The sequence below is a fragment of the Lynx canadensis genome, chromosome E1 (genome assembly GCF_007474595.2).
Source record: "Lynx canadensis isolate LIC74 chromosome E1, mLynCan4.pri.v2, whole genome shotgun sequence".
Lineage (NCBI taxonomy): Eukaryota > Metazoa > Chordata > Mammalia > Carnivora > Felidae > Lynx > Lynx canadensis.
Window position 1 is genome coordinate 4594977 of NC_044316.2, and position 6012 is coordinate 4600988.

Below are 6012 nucleotides of genomic sequence, written 5' to 3' on the forward strand. Positions count from 1 at the left end.
AGAGAGAGCCTGACGGTGAGGCTGGGGGAGCGTGGACGTTGTCCTCTTGGTTTCACGTTCCTGTGCCTCATTGGCCTCGCCCGTTTCCTCACTGCCGCCTGTCGGGATCACTCTCGTGTCCTGTACAAAGGTGTTGAGGGATCGGATCACAGGTTGGAAAGCCTTATGTTGGCAGCTTCATGTTTGTGACATTTGAGGCCTCCATTGCATCCTCTGTGTTGTAAGGCTTTGCAGAGAAATGTGGAAGAATTCATATTTCAGTCAGCAATGTTTGTGATGCCCCAAGTGTGTTCAGAATATTTTCTTTTTCTGCTTGCTTAGCTTTGTTTCCTTTTTCCATTCCCCCTTCCCACTTTTTTTTTTTTGACATTGCAATGATACAAAACCATGGAAAATAACTCTTTTCAATGGCTTTACAATCTGAACCTAATGTAAAAACTCACATATTTTGTCCAATTTTTCTCCTGGCCCAAATTTTTTAAATCAGATACATACATTGGATGTCATATTTTTAAAATTAGATTGATTAAAAGGTAAATCTGTTCATTCAGGACACGGCCCAAAATTAAAATAGTTAATAAGCACAAATAAACTCCCAGTTTAGGAGTGCATTATTTAGGTATCAGGTAAATAAAGGGAAAAGTAAATGCAATGAAAGTTGAAAATCCAACAAATGATTTTTCCCTAAGCCAAAATTAAGTCTCCTTGATCACTTCTTAAATTATGTGAAAGCAGTGTTATTAAAACAAAAGATAACTTTAGAAAACCGTTTTAATTAAAAAAAATTTTCATAGCGTTTGTGTATTTTTAGTCTATATTCTCTTTGTTTTTAGCTGGATTTCAGCATACCAGTTATTTTTATCTGATTCTTATTTCAGATCTCTCTTTCTTCTTCCTTTAAAAACAAAACAAAACAAAATATGAAACAAAACCCAAAAACCAGTTCTTTGAATATCTCTTCTGAAGTGGATAGCCAGTATAAAGTTTCAAGCCAAAATGAACTTAAAATTTTTTTCCCACTGACAAATTAATTACGAGAAAATAAATCCTCTTGCCTTGATGGCAAGGACGAGACAAGCGACTAGTGACAGAAGGTGACTTCTGTGGAGAGGAAGAGGGGCTGGCTTCTGGAAAACAGTGTCTTGGTTGTCAACGACAGTGAGAACAGCAGCCTTCACCTCAGGTGAGCTTTTCAGAAGGGGTCTTGGTATTTTGTCATCAGCATTAAACATCCTCGCGATTGAGATGTTAGATGTGGAATTTGCCACATATTCTAGCTCTAAAATCAGTCTCGTTCACACCTATGAAAACCTCTTGATGATCCAGTGAAATTTCAACATATTTCTAGGGGACAAATATTAAATATTTAACAGTTTTTTTCTTCGAAGGAAAAATGTTATCCTGTTAATGTTATTTTTTGTTTCTGTGTTTTTACACAAGGCCATTTTGGATTAACAGCACACTACCACGTAGAGATTACTGTAATGCAGTGTATTCACCGAACACAGAAAGGAAGTCACCCTTGCCGTCTCATGTCTGAGATCAGTGGTTTCCCGACCTGTGGGGTCACAAGCCCCCAAGGATCCTCAGGGTTGTTGCAGGGGACTCTTGAATCCATCTGCACACCGATAATTGCCTCAAGTTTGAGCAAGCAACATCATCAAACAGTGTTTTCTGTTAGAAAGTCTAAGTGACTATAGCTTCCCATTAAATATAAACTAATTAAAAATGTATTAAATGTGTAGCTGTTTTTCATCATTATGTATCTTGCTAACGTAATACTAAAAGTACAGGTCCCAACATGTGGAGTTGGTCGGAGGGAGGTCCATTGAATGTTTTGGTTCTGTGGAGGAGAACTTGGAAACGACTGGTTTAGGTTATAGATGGCAAGAGCTGGGAAGTACCTCAGCAGTCACCTAGAATGTGGCGTCCTCATTTTACTGATAAGGAAAGGAAGACCCAGAAAGGTGAAGGGGTCATGCAGCACCACAGAGTTGTGACGGCGGGGCTGGGGCACGAGCCCTGTTCCCCTACATCCAGGGCCAGTGCTAATTCCACCGCGGTACACTGTATTTAAAAACACATAAAACCAACTGGCTTCCCTCGGGCAGCCAGAGCCCGTGAAAAGCCTGGATTGGCACCTGGAAATTTTGACTCCGCGACCAACGCGTTGTTGATTTTACCAAATGGTCTCTGTAATACAGCTTTCCTGGTTAAGTTGGACGAGCAGTCCACATTAGAATATTACACGTGATTGTTGGCATTCTTTCTGAAGTGCTAACAGCACATGAAGGAGACTAGTCATTAAATTTCGTGTGGGTAAGTGTTCTGAAAAGTCAATATTTTACGCGAAGCCATTTTTAAAGAACAGCTGCTCCTTGTATTATCTTATTCCCATCACTAAACCAGGAAATAAAATGGTAGCTCTTTAGGACTTAGCAGTAGAGATCCCTTTGTTGTTTAGAGTGCAGTAATAAATCACTCTTACCTCGTGTGTTACCAGATGAAGACGGTGGCAGGCTCAAAGCAGACAACTACTGTTGAAAGAAAAAAAAAGTAAGAGAATGTAGATTCTTCTTTTTTCCACTTAATCACAAAATACAAGTAACTATATTGTGTACCGTGTCATTCTTAAGAATGGTGGAAAGAAAAATTAAAATTTGGAAAGAGTAGCCATCTCCCTTAAGTGAATGGTCCTCACCACCAGGACTGTAGAACCAGCCAGATGCCCTCCACGTATACATACCTTGAGGAATTTTGAAGAAGGACGGGACCAAGGCATGTGGGCTCCACTTTTATAGAGACTGTTCTGCAAGCACAAGCTGCCACCTCAGCTGTCCGAACTGGAACCTACTTGGCAAAACCGTTTTTGGCAAATCTCTTTGCACAATATTCACTGACTGTAGCTGTGAATGGATATAATTAGAAATATTTCTTGTCACCTATAAATAATTTGACAGAGGATAACCTAGAGTTCTTTATAGGCATTTGATAGGGGACAGGGATTCAGGGCTTCTAAGGCTGTTTCTCCAGCTTTGCTGTTACATCATTCACCATGGAGTTCAAAGCCAGGCCCCCACTTACTCTCCTGCCTCTAAAGTTGGTCCGACAGAACGAGCTGGACGTGAGGAACTTAGGACTAATTGGTTTTTAGCGCTTAAAGCCATTAAGGAGCTGGGATGAATTTTAGATCTGACACTGTCTTTGGAAGCAGTGAGTGATGGATATTAAGGCAGAAAATTCCTAGCCTGGGTCCCGATTTTAGAAACACTGGCGATAGATGCTTTTAAAGTCTGAAAAGCTAAACGTGATGGAGAAAACGAATTGTCAGGTTAGGCAGTGGCGGTAGACCAGTGCAGGCATCGTAAGGGATTTAGAACAGATATAAACACTTCTGTTCCTTTTCTGAAGAACTTGCCATGGCTACGTCCAGCTCATTTGTTTTCACTGAGGGGACACCGGGATGCCGTGTGATGTTCACGCGTGTTTCCCCTGCATAATGGAAGGAGACACAGACATGCGTCCCTAGTTCACGGGCAAATCCTCATGACTAGCTGTAGCCCTAATGAGGTGGGTACTACATACTTTGATTTAAGGTGGGAGGAAAGACGTGGTATCCACAAAACTCTTGTGGATTGAGAAGATGAGTGGGAGTATGCCATATGCCCATGATACTTGCAAATTGGGTTTTGGTGGTTTTGCCACATACACAGCTGTTGCCGAATATGACGGGAAATCTATCTACTCTAAGTGTGTCCCTGAGATCCGATGTGATATTTTTTACTATCATCTGCTAGCTTAAATTACTGATTAATGTGATCACTATTTTTATGCATCCTATTGAGCTAGAATTTTCTCTTTAACACATTAACAGACTGAATCTTTTATACTTTTTTTTATTTCTTTTGATACAATCCTGTGGAAGGCAGACATTTTTATTTTCTAAAAAATCTCTGTGGAAATGACTCTCAGAAGTTCAGCAATGTACACAAAATGTTGGGGGTCTAAGAAAGAGGAAATGTCTTCTGATTTTTTTCTATGTTAAGATTTTCACAACTCATTTATTTTTACTTCTTTTGGCACTTGGTACCTAAATTCTAGACATAATAACTATATTATCAAGCACACCCACAACTTTTAGAACTAAAAGATAGCAGAAGACACTGTGGATGGGACCAAGACACAGGCTGAGTTATGCAACTATAGCTAGTGAGGACTGTACCTAAAACACAGAGCTTTGACAAACTGCAGAGACCGACTGATCATCCAGATCTTGAAAGCTCTGAAACGGGGCAGGGGTCTTGTGGAGACTGGCATAGACCACCAGGAATGGGTCAGAGGAACTTGCAGAGCTTGGACAAGGACAGAAGAGTAGCAGCGCTGAATGAGGGAGAGGCCTTTCCCTTATACCTGCGTCTCTAAGGACTGTGTGAACAGGAAATACAGGAAAACAGTGCTAAGCCTTCTTGTATCTGTGAGGTTCTTTGTGATTTGGATGCTGTGTTTAAGCAGTTTGGATAAGAGCTTTTCCCTTGTGTGTCCCCCCATTATCCTTGCAGATTTGGAAATGTTATAGGATTCTGTGATCTTGGACTCCTTCATCTACTAAAAGCATAAATTTAGTGAAAACCTGAGATTCCCTTTATCTTATAGGGTTGTATGAATTAAATTAGGCTATGTAAATAATCTATAGTATAAACTGCCTTTATGAGTAATAAAGGCATTACAGATGATTATTAGAGGTTATATATAATCACTTAATTCTTAAATATACACACCCACAGACATACACCCACACACACATACCTACACATATGTAAGATGCTTAGAACAGTGTCACCAGGGGCTGCTGAAGCAGACATTTTGTGATTCCAAGGAAAGGTCACAATGACATGCTGACACTCCTGAATGTACCCAGGGAGTCCAGATGGTAGTAAAGGACCGCAGAGAGGTGGTGGCTAGGAAATGTCAGCGAACAAGGTTATTATTGTTGTTTTATGGTTTTATTAGATGAATTTTGTCCAAAAATTATAGTTGGCACCCAGTCCTAGCTTCTGTGGTATCCGGCATAGCAACACAGCCTCAACGAAACCCCTTGAGATTTGGCAAGTCACATTTGTTGTTTGTCTTTTTAAAAATTCGTCTGGGACTCCCAATGGGTCATCACTGTTGAAGAGAAGTTGCATATTCATTTTAAGTCGGTTGTTTATAGCACTGTGCAGAATTCTCATTCCAGGGTGTGGGTAGAGTCATTCACTCGCTTTTCTACTCTACACATACTTACTAAATATCCACTGTGTACTAATAAATTACCCAAACTGGCCAAGCTCATGCTTCAGTCAATGGGGGTGGACATACACAGACAAAGAAGTCAGTATGTAGTACGCCAGACGATACTACATGCTAAAAGGGACAATAAAACCGAGTAAGGGGGAAGGGAGAACTGTACCAAGGTGGGTGATCTTGGAAGGCTTTTCATGGAAGGTGACAGACATTTGAATAGAAGCTTGAGGGAAGTTAAGAAACAAGCAATGTGGGTATGTAGAAGAAGAATATTTCAGACAGAGGGAACAGAAAATGTAAAGGTCCTGAGGCTGGAGTACCCTAAAGTGTTGAAGGATCAGTGAAGAAGCCTGAAACAGAAGCACACTGTCAGGGGACAAGGGGGTAGTGTGGCGGCAGACGGAGTGGGAAGGGTCAGTTAACGTAGGAGCTTGTGAGACCATGTCAGGACTTGGTTTTTAATCTGAATGAGATGGAGAGCCAGAGGAGAATTTTAGGAAGGGGGGCTGAAGATTTTAAAGAACCACTCTGGTGCCTGTGTTGAATGTAGATTGCAGGGCAGCAAGGGGAGGCCAAGGAGAGGCAGCAGGCTACTCACTGCCACAGTGTAGATGGATCATAATGGTGGCTTGGGCCGTGTTCCTGTTAGTGTGGCTGACTTACCATACTGCCCCAGATGATGGCCTAAAACAAACATTTTATCATGCCTATGGATTTTGAGGGTCAGGA